Below are 19,870 nucleotides of genomic sequence, written 5' to 3' on the forward strand. Positions count from 1 at the left end.
TCTAAAAAAAGAAAGCCCTCTGAACTCACAAGCAACTCAACTGTCCAAAATGAGCTCTCCCACCCTCCCTTTTCAATACCCTGATTAACTGATGGCCTGTGCTCCATTATAATACTCATGGATTTGGCTCATCCAAGTAGAAATATCCCGGATCCAATGCTTTAATTACTAAGGGAAAATAAGAGTCCCCCCACCCCAAATCATCACTAACAGCATGGACATAATTTCCAATCCTGCTCTTTTACTTGGTCAATAAACAAATAAGATTTTAGTGATAGACTGATTGCTCTATCCTGGGCTGTTAGACCATGGGCATCCTAACAGGCTGACTTTGCAATTATGGGGTTTTGACATGACAAATATTAATCCGTTTAAACCCTCAGAAGACTTTTTGGAAAACGTGACCGAGTAGGGAAAGATAAGCCCCATTCTTGTAACTGATTAAATGTCTTTATGGTTATTTTCTTCCCGTGCCCATTTTTTTTTTTAATGTTGGCAGGAGAACAGATCATTGACAGCTGCAAATTTCAAGTACAAATTGTATTACTCTAAACAAGCAGGGAAAGACTAAACCTGTAAGCTGATAAAAATCCAAACTTTGGACTGAGCTTTCCCTGGGCTGGGCATTTGGTTAGCCAAAAATTCAATCCATCAGTCTGCAAGTGTTAACTATTAAATATCTGCCTCTGAAAACACGTACACATAACACAGGCATCAACTGGGGTGCCCCTGCCTCTGATTCAGCTCTGTGCAGCCCGGAGTGCCTCTATATTTAGGGGGATTCTTGGGAGACGTATATTTTACCTTGACAACTTTAGTCCCAGTTCTCTACTGAAATTCCAATAATGTACCTTTTTTCTCTTGTGATCATCCCCTTCTCTCTTCTTTATGGCAACTCATTCATGGAGAACAGACCCATCTTGATTTTCCAAAAAGACTACTGATACATGGCCAGAGGATATAGCCAACTCTACTGAAAATTCAAGGTGATGTTGGCTGAGGAGGTGGGATGGTTATTTACAATGCAGCCCAGATAACAGGAGAGGGACTTCTTTGTAAAAGTTCTATAGCTATCTCCCCCATCACTCTACCAGCAGCACGGAATTTTCCCTGCCTTCTATTAAGACTCTTTCCATTGCTAACCACCCCCCACCCCCGCCGCCGCCGCCGCCACACACACACACACACACACACACACACACACACACACACACACTTAACTGCCTCTTCCTCTCTCCTCCTCTTGCCCCTATACTCCAAATGCCCTATTCAGTTTTCATTCAATCATTCAGTGAAGACTTCTCGCACTCACACCATCTCGGCCATGACGGTATGCTTTGCCCAACTAAAATGGTCAACCCAGATACAAAGCCAAGCAATGGAACCTTCCCATAAAATAAATTCTGTGGTCAGCTCTTTAAGATTTTTTTTCTTCTCCTCTACACATATAACCTTGGCCATATTATCTATCTTCTAAGAATGAGTATTACCTTCCTTTCCACCTACTTTCCACATGCAGTCATAGCCTGTGATAATTCTGGTGACTCTTCCTTACCCCCCAGCGTAGTCCCCAATGCTAATTAATGTTGCCATCTCATCAGCTGTGGTGTTTACATCTCAGTAAGAAAACGCTACCAAGATGAACTGAAGGAAGGCTCATAAACCTCATTAGTTCAACTGTATATCCCCAGTCGGCAGGACTCCAATTCACGGTGGATTATGTGCCTGCAAAAGGCACTGGAAGTCAAAATATTTTAAGACAGATATTTTTTATCTTTAGAAACTATTCCAGTAATGCCTGGGTGGCTCAGTCAGTTAAACATCTTGACTCTTGATTTCGGCTCAGGTCATGATCTCACAGTCATGAGATGGAGCCCCACATCGGGCTCTGTGCTGAGCATGGAACCTGCTTGGAATTCTGTCCCTCCCTCCCTCTCTCTGGCCCTCCCTCACTTGTGCACGTGCTCTCTAAAAAAAATTGTTTTTAATGAACTATTCCATAATAGTGGTATACTTCTGATAAGGAGTGTGATTCCCAAATTCTGTCCAGCTATAATCAACCTTTTAAGCAGGTGTAAAGGAGACACGTACCCAGTATTATCTAAACATAAATCATTTTATGACCATCTTTTCTTTGTAGAAAAATTACATGCAAACTCACCACCAACAGATAACCACTGATTACGTTTTGTTGTGTTTCTTATTTCCTCATGTTTTTACAGATATGAGTTACCACGGCAGTTTTGTGTTCTCATCTTGCACTTACTACGTATTGAGAGTTTTCCCTTTCATAAAAATAATTACTGCCTGTGTATTAATCCACTTATATACACACACTAATTTACATAACTTCACCTATTAGTCAGCACTTAGATTTTATAAATAGCAAAATAACACCATATTAAATCAACTATTCGATCAACTCTGATTAAAATCTATGCACACAAAATGTGTGTACAAAACCAGAGTACAGAAGATAATCACTGAATTTCTTTCCAATTTTTTTATCAAATAGGCATAAAGTTTACCATTTTAACCTTTTTTAAGTGTACATTTTGGTGGTATTAAATACACTCAATGTTGTGCAACTGTCACCACCATCCATCTCCATAACTCTTTTCATCTTGTAAAACTGAAACTCTATACCCGTTAAATAACTTCCCTTTTATCCCTCCCACCTCCTCCCCTGGCAACTAATTTTCTAATTTTGACTACTCTAAATACCTTATATGAGTGGAATCATACATTTGTCTTCTAGTGACTGGCTTATTTCACTTAACATAATGTCCTCAAGGTTTACCTATGGTGTAGTATATGTCAGAATTCCCTTCGTTTTCAAGGCTGAACAATACCCCACTGTATATACTACATCTTGCTTATCAATCCTTCTGTCTGCTGATGGCCTCTGGGCTGCTTCCATGTTTTAGTTATTATGAAGACTACTGCTATTAACACAGGTGTACAAATATCTCTTCAATGCCCTGCTTTCAATTTTGGTGGGGGGTATATACCCAGAAATGGAATTGCTGGATTATATGATAATCCAATTTTTAATTTTTTGAGAAGCCATCATCCTATTTTCCACAGCAGCTGCACCATTGTACATTCCCACCAACACTGCTCAACGGTTCCAATTTCTCTACATCCCAGCCACTGCTTATTTTCTGTTTTGTTGTCGTTGTTAGTAGCCAACCTAATGGCTGAGGGGAAGTATCTCATCATCTCATTGTAGTTTTAGTTTGCATTTCCCTAATCATTAGTGAAGAGGAGAATCTTTTCATGTGCTTATTGACCATTTGTATAATTTCTTGGAGAAATGTCTGTTCAAGTTCTCTGCCCATTTTTGGATTGGGTTGTTTGTTTTTGTTAAGTTTTAGGAATTCTCTATATATTCTGGACATTAATCCCTTAATCAGTTATAGGATTTGCAAATATTTTCTCCCATTCTATGGATTGCCTTCTTTATTGTTGACACTATTTTGATGCATAAATTTGTCTTAATTCCCAAAAGGACCAATTTATCTGTTTTTTGTTCCCTAAGCCTTCAGTGTCCTCTCCAAGAAATCACTGCCAAATGCAGTATTATCAGCATTTGTTCTGTCTTTTCTTCTAAGAGTTGTATAGTTTTAGATATTACATTTTGGTCTTTGATTCATTTTGAGTTAATTTTTTTTATATTGGTGTTAAGGGTCTAATTTCATTCTTTACCATGAATCACATAACGCTTCATGTAATTTATTAAGCCTAGATGGGAAACAGTTTTGAAGTTACAGAGAACTAAGCCAGCCAGGAAATGAAACTGGAAAACAGGGAGATATTCACCTCTACCCTCAACCCCATCCCCACTACCCCATACTGAAACCATACAGTGCAAAGGTGAGACTGGGAGATTCTAAGACCCAGAGGAAGAAAGATAGCATACTTTCCAGCGGTTTGTGGCAATAGCAGATTGTCCAGGCAGTATAGTGTCTGCCCAACCTCCTCAAGTGCCAGAAATTATCCCATGTGTGAATATATAGTAACTGATTCATTTTGCTAGCCATATATGATGTCATTTACTCCACTAATTAATCTTTGCCTCCAAACACATGATTCTCATTATGTTCCCAAAACTATATTCATTAGAATACCAACACCTATTGTATTCTTGTCTGAGATTTTCTGTTTGGATTATCATCTAAGGGAAAACCAACTACCTCACAGCTTCACGTGTTCCAGTGGGTCTATCATAGCACCATTCTGATGACTCTGGGACCTTGAAAGTTGGGACACAGAGGGAATGTTATAGTAGCTCAAAATGGTAGTTCTACCCTTTTCCAAATCCCAATTCCACCTCCTCGTCAAAATCCTTAATTTTCTCTTGAGGATACTGGGAATGTCAAAGACCAGGACCCACTACAACTCTCTTGGAATGGGGGATACAAGACTCAAGTCCCATTTTCTCTCAAAGGATCAGCTAAGAGTTTGTGGAGAAATCATGATCTCTCATGACAACACGTAAGAAACAGTTTTCAGGGAAAATGGTTGTTAGAATCACATTCAGTCTCATAAACCAGGTGTGATTTGGAGAAAATCAAGAGAAGAGCCCAGGAACAAAAGTTTGTGTCCCAACAGCCAGGTTTCTTTTGCAGTGGCTCTTTATATAAAGAACGAGGATGTGAGGACCTCAGCCTTCCCACTTCACCATTCTGAACATTGTCCTGCCATCTCATGAAGCAACTGAAAAGGAGCCATTCACTACAGAGGAATCCTGAAAAGACTAAGGGAAGAGTGACCAATCTTATACAAAGCAACCCAAAGGTACAACATGACAGGGAATGCTATAATTGTATAACGCTCTGGAGCCACAGGCCAATGAAACTAATGCTGTGCTGAATAAAAGGGAGTAACAAAGTAGATAAAATGCTATTAAATTCTGGGACTCCCCAAGGTTTCCCCTCCAGTAAGCCACTCCAAGTGCCAACATGTCAAGTTGGCTTTCCAGGAGTTAGTACCATCTTGTAACCAGTCACCTGTCTCCCAAGGGGAATAAAATCAGCCAACAAATCCCTTATGCCTTTTCTTCTTCCAGAAGTTTCCTTGGTATCAAGAATCCAGAAAACACTACAAGAGACTTGCAGAGGATACCAGCACCTCATCAGAAGTCCCTGTAAATGACCAGTCTTGGTATTTTTCTAAGATCCAGGCAACAAATGGGCAAATCAAAGTAGGACATACATCCTTCTCTATAACTGCCTCCCTCATGCCCATGTCTCCTGGTTCTCATACCGCTAGTTTATTTCTGGATTTCCCTGCAAGCAAACTGAAATCCCCATCTGATTCTCATGCATTAGTGGAAAGTTAGCCTCAATGGTACACTGTTTGTAACCAACCAAGAGACGATTCACCCCTACACCTGGGAATTTATCCAAAGTTGGGAATCTCTCACATGGAGCATAATGGCACAGCAAGTGGTAAATAGCTTTATTTTTCTTTGATTACTCAAAGAGATAATCTAACAAATATCCCTAAATAATGAATATCATAGTCCTTTTCTTTGATTTGGGGATAACTCCACAGAAGTCTCTTGCTTCATTGTTTTTTAATCTAGGTTCATTTCCCAGCCTGACTCTCTGTGAACATTCTACCATATTCTGAATTCCTCCTTGGACTCCTGTAAAGAGAAGGTTCCTAAAGGCATAGTAGGCAGCCAAAGGGTCCAAAGCAGGGCCTGCAGGCCAGGGCTGGTGCATCTTCTAGAGATGAGACAGAAAGGGGCTGGCCCCTTGTCTTGGTTGCAGCCAGTTTCACCTTAGGCAGCTGGCAACAGTCTCCTGTTTGCAGCCCGGGCAAAACAAAACAAAACAAAACGATTCCAATATCATCTCCAGCATCAACCAGTTCTATCTCCCTCTCCTTCCGGCCCACGCTGCTCCTGTCACTGTGATTATGGAGGCAGCATTTGTGCAATAATTAGGATCCTCCTGGGCCAGCCAGTCTCAATGAGAGCAGGATGCCAGCTTCTCCATCACCAGAAACATCATCTCAGCATTCCTCCTCGGCACTCTTCTGCCTCCCAGATCCTATCCCATGCCCCTGGCCACAGGAACCTCTAAGCCAGGCTGAGACCAAGTGGACAACTCCTCTTCTATCCTAAAGTCAAGGTTATTTATTTTCCTGGCTCACTGGGAGCAGCCCCAGCTCAAGACCAGGTGGAAAGGTGCTGTGTGGTTGGTCATTGTCAGCATCCCTGCCGTTGAGGGGGGGTTTCAGGGATCATCTCTACAGTGTTTGCTCTAATTCTCCACCTCTTGTTTTATTGGTTGCACAGCATCATAGGCTCTTCTGGGCCACCAGACATCTTCAATGCCCACATTTCTCCCAACAGTGATCCTGGAGTCTTTTCAACTCCAGGACCTCTGAAGTTCAAGATCTGGGAAAGATCACCTCTTGATGGCACTCTCCATGGGTAGCCTTCTGTGGGATAGCACCCTCTGGGGGTGCTTATAGTTGCTTTTCCTCTGATTTCCAATTCCCCGCTCTTCTCCTGCTAGGACCTTGAACTCACAATAGACTGAGACGGTGAAAATGCTCCCATATCGGTCTCTTGATGAAAAGAGGGGCACTCACCTGGCACTGTGGGACATCACCCCTCTTGGTATTCTGATTCCAAGAGCCCAAAAACAAATGCAGTGATAAAATCTAAGAGAAACCAGGAGAAACCCCTCCACCTGGAAGCCCTTGCTGATCTAACTGCACTGCTCAAGACCCCAGAAATCAGTTTTCCAACCCCCTCTTCCCCTCCCCCTGCCCAACTTCCATTTTCTCCTTTCTTCTGTAGTCACACTTATCAGAATGTAATGTTTCTCTGTTACTAAGGACAATGGGTATTTTTAAACCCCATTCCCCTCCCTAGGACTCAAAATAAGTACAATGTGAAAAACTGCTTCGCTGCTCCTGGAGCCAACCGCCCAACCCAGTGGCTACTGGACTCCAGAAAGGAAGTCAGACTTGATAGAGGATGGACAGCAATGCCAGTGAGGTCTGTGTGACCCACCAGTACTGGGCAGAGTGGTGGGTGGAGCAAGGGATTTGCAAAGGCCCCCAGCCTTTCCTCCAGATTTTAAAATGCCTAAGGCACCACTTTAATCCCTGATAGATGCAAAGGAGTCTTGAAGAAGCAGAAACAGGAAGAGACCATAAAGGGCTTGATTGTATTCAAGAAATGGCCATTCTAATAGCTCTCTGCCTGCAGGCTCTGTCTTCCTGTCCCGGTGTGGGGGAGGGGGGGAATGACCAGTCGTCTCCAATGTGCTGAGTGAGCAGCCCACAGGCACCCACAAATCAGAACAGACTAGTCCTGGGATGCCAGCAGAGCAGACAAAGGGTCGCCCAGCCAGAAGATGTCATGGGCAGCACCTGGCTCTGAGACTAAGCTAATTGGCATGTGGCTAACCTGCAGTATTCATGGTAAAGCCTGGGAAGTTACCACATCCAGACAAGAGAGAGGTGGCCAATTACTATGTCACTACATGATCAATCAGCCAGAGTGAAGGCATGCATGTGACCTGTCCTTGGATCCAGGAGGCTGAAGAAACAGCTCAGACTCATACAAGAGAAACTCTGTCCCAGTCTACAGCGATGTCCTATATACATCCGCATGGCTAAGAGAGGGAAGGGAATAGGAGTTGCAGAAGGCATTTTTATAGCAAGGATAGCACAGCCCTTACACAAGTAATAGGACATTGGACAAATGCTGATCCCTATAGCTTTCTGTAAAATAGAAGCAGTAAATAACTCAGGCATAAACACACACACACACACACACACACACACACACAAAGTGTAAAGATTCAGGTTACATCTAAGAATCATCTCACAGCATCCATGGCTTGAAAACTGTATTGATTCCTAAGTGGGAGTATTCTGCCCAGGACACCTATAATAATTCTACTGAAATTAATTCATAAACCAAAGAGACTTTGCTACTACTTTTTTGAGGACCTTCTTAAATAATTAGCATCACGATTTTCTTTCGTGCCCGATTATGAAATAACCCTTCACTGCCACCACCCGCACCACCGTGACCACATGCCCCAATGCATCACATCTGCCTAATCTTAACGCGTAGGTACACAGACTGGCTGAGTCCGTGGAGCTACAGTTGCACACGGGCACCCCGAAAAGGCCACTGGCTTTTTCAGTTGTCACATATCCTGGTCTTACAAAATGGATCCTAAACAGAACCAGTCTCTTTGGAGTCAGCCTGAAACAACAACAAAGAAACTGACATTGGCATTGACTTTCCACGCGGAGAATAGGTAAGAACGAGGCATGTGCTATTCCCTTCCCCACCTTTCATCCCTCCCTCCTTTGTTCCTTCTCTTTCTAGCTTGCTCCTTCTACAGCACTAGGTTAATAGATGATTATTTTCATGAAAGCAAACCTGCTCAAAGCTTCAAAAATCTTGCAAGAAACGGTTATTGTGATTCAATCTTTCAAACTTCACCGTGTTAATAATCCCTTTAGACTCATAAAGAGCTTATTGGAACCAGCATTGGAATTAATTGAATTTGTAGTCTCACCAAACAGAAACAGCAACTCTATTATTAGTATTAAGATAATTATGGTAGGTTTGGATATTTTCACATTTTTTTATGTTAAAGGGACGGTACCAAATTCAACACAAAGCAGCCTCAACCCTACCTTTACGTCCTCAAGTCATAGTTCCATGACTCCATCAAAAGCAGGATATAAACCCTGCTTTTATTTAATATCCATAACTATCCATAACTTTTACTTAATATCCATAACTTACTAATGGGTCTAAATCAGTAATAACAAAGTCTCATTCCATAGTTTGTTTTTAGGCATTTTTGTTTCCTATTAGAATTATGCTCTTTAAGACTCTTAAATACTGAGAACTGAGGGTTGATTGGGGTGGGGCGGAGAGGAGAAAGTGGGTGATGGGCATCGAGGAGGGCGCCTGTTGGGATGAGCACTGAGTGTTCTATGGAAACCAATTTGACAGTAAATCATATTTAATATAAAAAAAAGAATTATACTCTTTATAAAAGGACTGCTTTTTGTGTCCCAGTCCATTTTTTATTTAGGAACATTTTCCAACTGAGCTTCCTTTCCAGACTCTAAGTTTTTACACAGTTTGGCTTCAGGATCAGGTAGAGATCAATTTATAAATGCTAGGGACAGCTTGCCCTGACATTTCTCCTACAAGTCGTAACAGAATGGACTCCGAGCCAAGAGACCAAAGTTCTAGTCCTGGCTTACCAACCACCACCTGTGTGATTGCCTAGCATCAGTCCCTCCCCCCCACACCCCGCATTAGGAAAAAAAGGCTACAACAAAAAAGGATGGTTTTTAATATCACTGTCCTCTCTAAGCGTTTTCTGCTTCCACTTATGATTCTAATTACACGAGGTTATAAAAGACCTCTAAACACCTCTCACACTGGTGAATCATAAATACTTCTTTTTAATTGATTGTATTCCTTGTTATTGCTTTACAGGGATGAGAAAGACTTTTTTCCACAATTGCTTGGCATATAGGGTAATGTCTTTTGGTAAAGTTTTTGCCTTAGGATGTGTGTGTGTGCATGTGTATGCACACCCACCTAGGATGGGTACATATTTGTATGTATGTTGGGAAAGGTGATTACAGTGAGGAGAAAATGAGTGCTATTTCAGAGCATTTTGTTTAAGCACCCCAGCCCCGAATTTCAACAGATTAAAAATATTATTGAGGAGATCCAGTTATATGCCTTGAGAATCAAAATTTAAAAAGTCATTCTCTATGGTGCTCTCTGATGGTAAATAATCATATACACAAGCCAGTCTTACCCTTCATTCCAATCAGGGACTCTTCAGAGAGCTTTTGTTAAGGGACCAGTCATAGCAGTAGGTGTTGTATCCAAGTCCTACTTCTTTACCCTTGAGACGTTAATACTCTAGCTGAGGAGCCACAGAATCATAGAATTTTAGGGTCGGGAGAGTTACCAAAGTTTTTCCAGTCCAACCTCTATCTCATGAAACTGTTGTAAAGATTTCAATTCTTTAACTCCAAAGAGATAATCTTCCAGAAGAGCCCAGCATACCGCACAAGGCGGGTAAGATTCAAAATACACCCACATATTTCTTCGTTCCATCATTCAACTGTCTCCCTGTTGTGCTTAATGAGATTTGTAAAAAACAAGAAAATAATAGCCACACCACAACCCCAATGAACATAAAAGATGAAGCTGATACGCCTGATGAAACACATTCCTCTACATTTCCCCTCCCTCAAGAGGTCAAAGAAAATCAGTTTCTATGATAGATTGATTTGTGATGAAAGCCAAGGTAAGTGTGGATTGGAGAATCCAGCACCTTGGCTGAGTAATTCCACGTAGTTGCCCTCCCTCTGGTGGTCAAAGTCGAGATGGCAGCTCTCTATTTCAGTGTTAAGAGTCAGGGATGGAGGAAGGAATAGGGGTTACCCAACCCCCAAAGTTTTGACTTTTTCAGAACCTCAGTGCTAAGTTACAGAGCAACTTGCCTTACAAAGACTTCTTAATTAGAACATCTTGCTTGTTTATAATGATCACGGCACTTACAAAAGACCATATGTCTTTGAGACGCTGCTTGGCAAGACTTTTCCAATGTTTACCAAATCTATTTTGTATCCCATGCTAATAATAGTCCAGTGGGTCTCCAGGCAGAGAGATGGAGACTGAGGACTTCTTGTTTCTCCTATTACTCAGTATTCCGCCTTCAGAATGTGAAAGACCTCTTAGTTCCTATGAAAAAGGCTAAAACAGAGCTCAAAGTTTCCCAAACGCTGTTATTTTGGGAAAGGTTTATTTCAAGGGCTAAATTGTAATCTTTTGACAAATCAACATTGAGCAATGCTCTGTGGCTTTGTTAGACACACATGTTCAACTATTCCTTTTAAAAGACACTTTCAAATGGGTGGCAAACCATTTTCCTATGCTCTCCCTAATGTAATTCTACCCCTAGAGCCCCTGCCTGTAATTCCAGAGGGTGGAACTGATGCCCAGTGTTAGTAATCACTGGTTCAAAGTCACACAGCTAGACTAGCCCCACTGTAACACTCTGGCCACGTCATGTGATTAAAAATGGAGAGTGGCTGCAGCTACATGATCACCCATATGACAATAGCAACAACAAACGGTTAAGCAATCAATTTGTTTTACTTTGTTGACATCACAATAAATAACATGCTCAGTTTGTTTTTTCACTCCTTAGGGTCCGATCTTGGTCATCCAGAATACTAGGCTCCTGTTATTCAAATATTCAAAGTTATATGGCAACGTATACAGGGATCTGGGGGTCAACTGGCCTGGTTCAGCACTGTGTGGCATCCAAGAGCCGCTGAATTCACGTGTGTCCTTGAAAGCTCATCAAACGTTCATAGTGTGAAGAATTCATGTGTGATACTACAGTTTTCTTCCTTTGGTTAAGCCATAGTGAACATATAATGAAGTGTTAAGAATCTGTGATGACACTTTGGCTCTGGGGGCATAATTCTTCACGGTCACATATTTTATGTACTTGGAATGACTATCACCAGGGTCTTCTTACTGGAGAAATGGTGACAATGCAGCAACCATTTGTAAAGAGATTTGCAATAGCTCCTAGAGATGAAAAGTAGTCAATGAAAATAACTGGCACGTAAGAATAGTTAACATGTGCCAGCCAGTGCTCCAAATGCCCTGTCTCCAAAAACTCCTGTATTGCACACAGCCCTATACTGTAACACCACTGATATCTCCATTCAACAGAAATCTGCACTTTTATCAGGGTATCTGTTTTTTAAGCACATTGTCTCACTAACTGTGACAATATTCTTGTGAGACTACTAAATACTTTGTTTTGTATTTTCTTTATAATACCAGCATTATATTCCTTTAAGACACGGTACAGTGTCGATTTTCTTAAATATCTCTTGGTGCCTTGAGGGCAGGGTCTGTGCCTTAGGTCTCTGGATTTTCTTTTCACAAATAACTTTGTTATGTGCAGTGGGCAGCTTTTCTGAATAGAATTTCTTCACATCTAAATTTACTACTGCCGCTTTAGTAATATGTTAGACAGGATTGTGACATAAAGATCCCTTCTTTCCCAAAGAGGAAAGCAGAATTTCATTGGAAATTTGTGAAACTACAATTAAATTTAACTCCAAGGCTGTAGAACTATTTCTGTCGGCTATAAAATTACTTTGGAATTAGTAAGCACTGAGGGCAAAGCAATTGGACAAAGTCCTTCTCTGATGTGAAAATGTGTTCTTCAGAGACCAAAGAGAAAAAAAGCTACAGTATATATGCAGGTGCCAAAAAATTTAACATGAGTGAACAGTGGTGGTTGAGTCAGCACCTGAGGGACTGAGCTGTAACTCTAGGAAATTTGAACTGAAGCCAAACATAGAGGGGTGATCTAGGTCTCAAGTTTCAGAGAACACCAAGACAATCCTTCCAAGATACAAAATGCTTTGCATAAAATAATAGGCCACACACGCTAGGAGCTTGTTACTTTTGAACCAGTTTTACCAAAACGTCAACTCCGATTTCTCCCCGAGCACAAACATGCCCTTACAAATACACCTGTGTGTCTTTCTACTTGGGATCTGGGTAGTTTACAGATCCTATCTTGGGAAGACCTGGAGATTATCCTGCATTAGAAGTTGGCTGTGTCAATGTAACTTCAAGATCCAACTGAAAAATTAGAAAAAAAATTTAGTCTACCAAAGAGATCACTTTACTCCAAGGTGTAATGATGTCTTCCTTTAATAAACCTCTTTGAGAAACTTCTCTAAAGAGGGCTCTTGGTTGGAAACCATCAAGGAAGCCAAGCACAGCCTCCAAAAAAGCTTAAAGCCCAGGAATACTGGGATCTAAATCCCAAAACTCAATGAGGGTAACACGCCAAAGTGCACAGTGACCACCCTGAGGCGGCATGGCGTAGATAGCCATGGGAGTTCCGAGGAGGGATGGTGTCTCCAGCTGCGAGAATTCAGAAGGATTTCATGGAAGGTGAACTACTGAAGAATGCTTAGAAATGTAAACGGTCGGGGCTGGGAGGGCTGGGAGACCTTGGAGGTAGAGTTAGCCTCCTGAGCAAAGGCACAGAGAGGAGAAGGCTCAGGGCATAGACAGGAAAAATAGTCATGCTTGAAAGAGGGAAGCGAGATGGGTGAATGGAAAACCCATTCTAAATATTTCCATCCATTTTTTATGGTGTTCTGCAGCCAGAGCTGAAAACTCCTCAGAGCCAAGTCACAGAGAAAGGCCAAGTCCAGAAAGGAGCGATGGGCAACAGAAGGTCAAATCATTTGGGGAGCCAGAGGCAGAACAAAGAAAAAGAAACCTTCCCAAACAAGTTAAATTAAAGTTCTGGGGATGTTAATACAAACAAGGCAATTAGAACAAATGCTGCTTAAGAGCTGGTCTCTGTCTCTCGAGACAGGGCAGGAAGACTCCACAAATGATACCAAGCGGAACTCTAAAGAATTAGATGCGGGCATTTTAAATGGGGAGCCTCTGACTCCAGATCTCTAAGTGACTGCGACTTTATTGGTCCTTGGGGCACAAGGTCAAGACCCAATTTTTCTCTCTAGTCCTCTACAATTATAATGAGGATGCTTGTTATTTAGTAACGTCGTGGATTAATTCTGAATGAGCACACCCAGTGGATGGCAGGAAAATGAGAGCGTCTTCCACTAGTCAAACAAAGAAACACAACATTGGAATGAGGGGTTCACTCCTTTCCCAGGGGAAGAAAAAAAAGTTTGTTTTTCACTTGACTTCTAAATGACTAAACCATGAAAAAGGTGGGGGGGGGGGTTGGAAAGCCTACATGCAATGTGTGAGCACAAGGAAAAAATTGGAAAATTAAGAGGATCTTCGGTTAAGTTTTAGTTCCAGTGCTCTTTGTCCTGAAAAATATTACTTTCCCAAAACTCAAGAGTATAAAGCATTTAACATAAAGAAAAATAAAAGCTTGACCAAAAGACACGAATAAGATCTTGCAACCAGTGCGTCATTTGCACACGACCGCCTCTTAGACTTCATATCGCTTCCAGTTAGCTCTGTTATGTTCTCAAAAGTTCTGGGTTCTGAGTTTCAGGAGGACAGACTGCCTTGATTTGCCAGGCCTTTCAACACGTGGCATTTTGTCACCTTTATTCCTTAGTGCCATAGGGGTACGCAAACTCCATCCACATGTACACTTCCGTATCATTGCCTTTGTTTCTGTGTGTTTGGTATCCCATTTATTAAGCTGATGGCTATTAGGCAGCTACCATGTGCCAGATACTCATTGTACTTGTTCATTCCCTGTCGTTCCCAAAACCAAATTTCTGCAGATATTCCTACTGATGTAATTTGAAATTTAATTTTCAAGTGACCCAAGATGACATGTTTCACGCTTTGCTCAAAATAGTACTTAATTGGGGAAGGGTTACAGAGAAAGGAAGGAGAGAGGCACATATACTAAAAGATAAGAACAGGGGCACCTGGGTGGCTCAATCAGTTAAGCATCCAACTTTGGTCACGATCTCACGGTTGGTGGGTTCAAGCCCCACATCGGGCTCTGTGCTGACAGCTCAGAGCCTGCAGCCTGCTTCAGATTCTGTGTCTCCCTCTGTCTCTCTCTCAAAAATAAACATTAAAAAAATTTTTTTAAAGAATAGCTACACCAGCATTTTATATGCAGGAATATTATCTAACAGAAATGCTCAAAACACTGAATTTTACCCCTTCTAGCTTTAAGCAAATAATTAGTTCTTGGAGGCTTCAGCTCAAGTAGTCATCCTATTATGATTTTATATTCAAGTAATCATTGTATTACCAAGGGTAACACCAGGCTAGTCTGAATGATCTGCCATTGAGATGGGAAAGCAGTACCTTTCCTGCCTCTACACAGAACAAAGTAAAATAGAAACGTAGCCATGAGCCACTTTGTTTTCTGATCAATGTAAAGGACCACATAGGAGAAAATTTCAAGGGAAGCTGATTGTCTGCACAGATCAAATAAACACAATTCCCCATCCTTCTCCTTCACCGTCTCAGAGCTAATATTCATCCCAGCCAGGTTTGTTAGTAAACACATACTCAATGCATTAACTATCCTTACCACCCAGTTCTCATAAGCTCTGTTTAAAAAACAACAAAATTAAACCTCAATGACTCCAAATTTTTTAAATATTTGCTTCCAAAAGACAAAATCACAAATTAGATATAAGCAAGAGACAAATGGATAGGTTTCACATGGATCAAAACAGTGTGGAGCTATTGGTGGCCAGCGATTTTTAAATATGTTATTAGTAGCTGTTAGTAAACAGGTACTGAATGCCTACCATATAGAGCACTGGGGAAAAATACGCATTTACCTATTTGGTCAGCAAAGTTACATTCCGGACTCTGTGCTGTGCTAGATGCTGGGGAGTATGGAGACCAACTTTACCTTTAAAAGGACTTTAAGCTGAGTGGAGACTTGAATACAGACCACATTCCAATTAACAGGAGAGGGACAGACAATAAATGCTTCCTGGCTTCTGAGGAAGTTCCAGGATCCACAAAGCTGAGGACAATTGTATGTAGTACATGAGGCCAGAGCTAGTGGGTAGGCAAAAGGGACCCTTCCCTCCTTGCCTGTCTCTACCAGTCTCCGCCTCACCACAAAATGGAGATATGTTCTTCCTGGGATTTTATTTGCACCATGTGATGGATTCTGAGGTTCTTCTCCAATTGCCCCCAAACTCTCTATCAGGGAGACCCACGCCAAAAGAAAAACAAGTGAGAAACTAACCAGAGAGTCACAAACGGATGACAAAGCCTTTTGGGGACCTCCATCTGCTTGTTCACTTGAACCCGTGGGTTCTCTGATGAAAAAAAAAAAGTAAAAGAAGAAATGAGCAAATAAGTAAATCTAAATGCTTTCTAAATGTATATCCATAGGGTAGCAATAGGCATTTATGCAATTTGGGATTGCAACAAAGTAAAAATACAAATAGCAAAACAAGGATAAAAGTTGAAATCCCAGTGCACACTTTCCAACCATACCAAAGCAAGAATAAATACAAGAATTATGAAAGAGACCAAAAAAATAGTGGGGAAAGTAAATGTTAAATGGTAGGAGAAATCTGAAATGGAAATTTTAAGAGGAAGCACAGTGAAATGTGTGAGTAAATCTAAACACCAGCTCACATCCCTCTAAACCCCCCTGAGAAAAGCCCGAAGAAAAAGAATCCACGTTCATCACCTTAGACTCTGGGAAAACAATGCGTGGGGTCCACCAATAGGTAAAGCACCGACATTTCGTACTTACAAGGCCCAAATCCACAGCGAAGGTTTAGTATGAAGTGCAAAGTTCAAACCAAAAATAGCAAGCAGCAAAACTGAACAGTCACTGTTGACTCAACTGTATACACTTTAAAGCGTTAAAAATAGCAAAGGGAAGGATTACAGTCTCCAAAACTTTTTCAAAACATGGAAGCAAATGCCAACTGAATTCAAAAAGACAAGTTCCAACCAAACAAGAGAGAGAGAGAGAGAGAGAGAGAAGGAAAAAATATACATCATCTGCTGATTCAAATGTAATTGATTAGGGAACATAAGGTTGAGGAGTAGAATACCCTTGGGGTACCTGGGTGGCTCAGTCAACGAAGTGTCTGATTTCAGCTCAGGTCATGATCTTGCAGTCTGTGGGTTCGAGCCCCACTTTGGGCCCTGGGCTGACAGCTCAGAGCCTAGAGTCTGCTTAGGATTCTGTGTCTCCCTGTTTCTCTGCCCCTCTCCTGCTGGAGCTCACTTTCTCCCTCCCTCCCTCCCTCTCAAAAATAAATAAACATTAAAAAAAAAATTTTTTTTTTTAATTTTTTTTTTCAACGTTTATTTATTTTTGGGACAGAGAGAGACAGCGCATGAACGGGGGAGGGGCAGAGAGAGAGGGAGACACAGAATCGGAAACAGGCTCCAGGCTCCGAGCCATCAGCCCAGAGCCCGACGCGGGGCTCGAACTCACGGACCGCGAGATCGTGACCTGGCTGAAGTCGGACGCTTAACCGACTGCGCCACCCAGGAGCCCCAAAAAAAAAAATTTTTTTTAAAGAATACTATTGAAAATCCTTAGCAATGGGGAAGACCATGTAGACAGCAGGCCACTGGGAGGACAAGGATTTTCTGACAGTGGTGGAGAGAACGGTAGGAGCTTCAAGGGACAGACACAGAACAAAGGGTGTGTAAGAGATCCTCAACCTTAGAACTCCATTTCCTATAGGACAGTGTTTCAAGCTGGTTAATTCTCTCTCCCTTCCCTGCCCCCCACACAACACACACCTGATATTCAACTTCCCTATCCCTTTGAGTAAATTGACCTGTCTTGCCTGTTCTCGCGTCCATGCCAATCCACTTTCTGATTGTGACGTGGATTCGTTAGCCACATAGTCCCACAAAGTTAATTGATTAGCTCCGGAACAGCCAGGTCTGGATAGTATGGTACACGGGACAGGTAAATGTTGGTAAGCTTAGAGGAGGACGACAAGGGAAATACAGCATTGCCAAGATCTGCAGTATCCGTCTCAGCTTTTCCTAGCCTTGTTCAGTTGAATTCTCAGAGGTCTGACTGCCCCAGCTTTGACCCTTTCTGAGCCCTCCTGAGCCAGTCCTCAAAGGCGAGGAAGCCTATTAGGGGCATCTCCCCGCAACACGGTAACCACTAGAGTCAGTTAACCTGCTGTCCAGTACCTACCTCCAAACAAGCTTCTGATCCCAGAGTGAAAACAAGAGTTTGAAAACAGTGATGTTTGTCTCTTTGAAACATGATATTCCCACTTGGTCTGAGCCTAACCAGAAATGACTATAAAGAAAACCTTGCCAGGAACCCAGGAGCCTTGCTGGCATGGCCCAATGCCCTTCCACATTAGGCTTTGAACTCATGTCTCCTTACTGTCCCTTCATGGATTTTCCAACACCCCTTCCTACGAAGTGCTCCCACCCCTCTTCTCATGCTTCTGTCCCTTCTCTCAAATGCACATGCCCAGGTAGGTAGTCTCCTCCTGTGGCCTGATATGCAGTGAGTTCAGGGGCAGTCTCTACTCTCTATCCACACTGTCCTGTTACATTAGTCTAGGGACAGTGACCATCTCATATTTTTATTGCTGTGAACCCCACCTGATTCCTGGCATATCTAAGCTTTTAAGCAATAATCTGCTTGTGCTTTTTTCTTTCTTGAAGGTTCCTCTCTCCTAACATCAGTAGTTCCATAGTGTTCACATGGAGAGAATATGCTCCTGACACTGGCTGTACCAAACACATCCTTACGGACTCGGAGATACCCCAGTCCTAGCCCCAAGGAGACTTCATACGAGCATTCCCTCCTTACCCGCTTCCTAACTGCCCCTCCCTCCTATGCTTTAAGAAGGCTCCAACCTTCGCACAGCTCTCTGTACTCCCCCAGTGAAAACTGAGAAGAAAGAATACAGATACAAGAGTGGAAATACCTTGGGTGAAACACAAAATTCTCCCATCAGGTCACCCTCTGAGGGCAGGCTGTGGGCAAAGAAGGTAAGAAGGTACAAGTCCTATGGACTTACGGGGGGATGGACACTTGACACCTCACCAAGCAAAGACTCATCTCCCCCACACGCGACCGCAGACATCATCAGGCAATGTGACAGAGAGGGACAAGCCCCCGACCGGCTCGGGGTGCCACATCTCAGCTCTGAACTACTGTGTGACTTTACTTCTGTCAGCCTCCATTGCCCAAGATGTGAAATGAAGGCTTAGAAAGGATGATCTCGAAGGTCTTTTGCAACATAAAAAAAAAAAAAAAAAAAAAAAAAAAAAAACCACACTGCAATTCTGATTTTGTAGGGGAAGAGAGATTTGCATAGAGCCTTTGAGGTCGCTGTGCAGGAGGAATGCACACGTACACGAAGATAGCCATTCATCTTCTTACTTATAAATTTATTTTTAATTTATTAAAAGATGCCCTATTAATGTTTCCCGGAAGACAGGAGACTGATCTCCAAATATATGGAATATTCTCACATGGCCACCCTCCTCCTCAAGTCAAACTGTTCCGTATAAACCCATGAGGGGGAACAGAAACCCATGGGTGGAAGACAGCCTTAAGCTTAATGTAGAAGAAATGTTTTATTCATCTTGGGGATGGTCCTAATATAGAATCAACTAAAAGCCTCCACAAACTCACTGCTTTCTCCCGAAGAGGTCTCTGAGATTGGGAGTGTTTAAGTCTGCAAGCATGAGCTGATGACGGCCGCTGCAGGACTTCTTTGCATAAAGGATCCTTACCGGGGCCTCTCACGGCTTCCTGCCTCGGCCAACATCCTGTCCAACAGAAGGGCCTTTTAGCTCTCAGATCAAAGCCTCCCTGTGTGCAAAGTGCCCACTGTTCATTAGTGAGATGTGACTTGCACCTGCTCCGCTGAGGTGTACCGCTTTCACTGCGTCCCTCTCGGCTTCAGCAGGCTGTGGCGAGATCACAGGCCAGTCACTTTGGTGACGAAGGAAGCCACGCTCTGCCAGTCAAAGGCTGGACCAGCTGTGCCGGTCCTGTGCGAACCAGGTGCCTACCGCTTCCCCAGGAACCTGCTGCCAAGCCTTGGCACCAAGGAGAATCAGCAGCTGCTCCTCCAGCATCAGCCTTGTCTGTCCGTCTCCTTCTCGGTCTGAGAAGCCAAGAGCAGTCCGCTGGGAGGCTTATTACAAAGACAAGGAAAGAGAACTTTGAGAGAGATACAAAAGTAATGGCTCCAGAAGGTTGGCCGAGGGCATGAAAAGCAGAAACACAGTCAACATGAGAATGGAGACAAATTTCTAAGCCTGCCGTATTCTGAATAGCATTATCCTCAAGACAGG

The sequence above is a fragment of the Lynx canadensis genome, chromosome B2 (genome assembly GCF_007474595.2).
Source record: "Lynx canadensis isolate LIC74 chromosome B2, mLynCan4.pri.v2, whole genome shotgun sequence".
In the NCBI taxonomy this organism is placed as follows: domain Eukaryota; kingdom Metazoa; phylum Chordata; class Mammalia; order Carnivora; family Felidae; genus Lynx; species Lynx canadensis.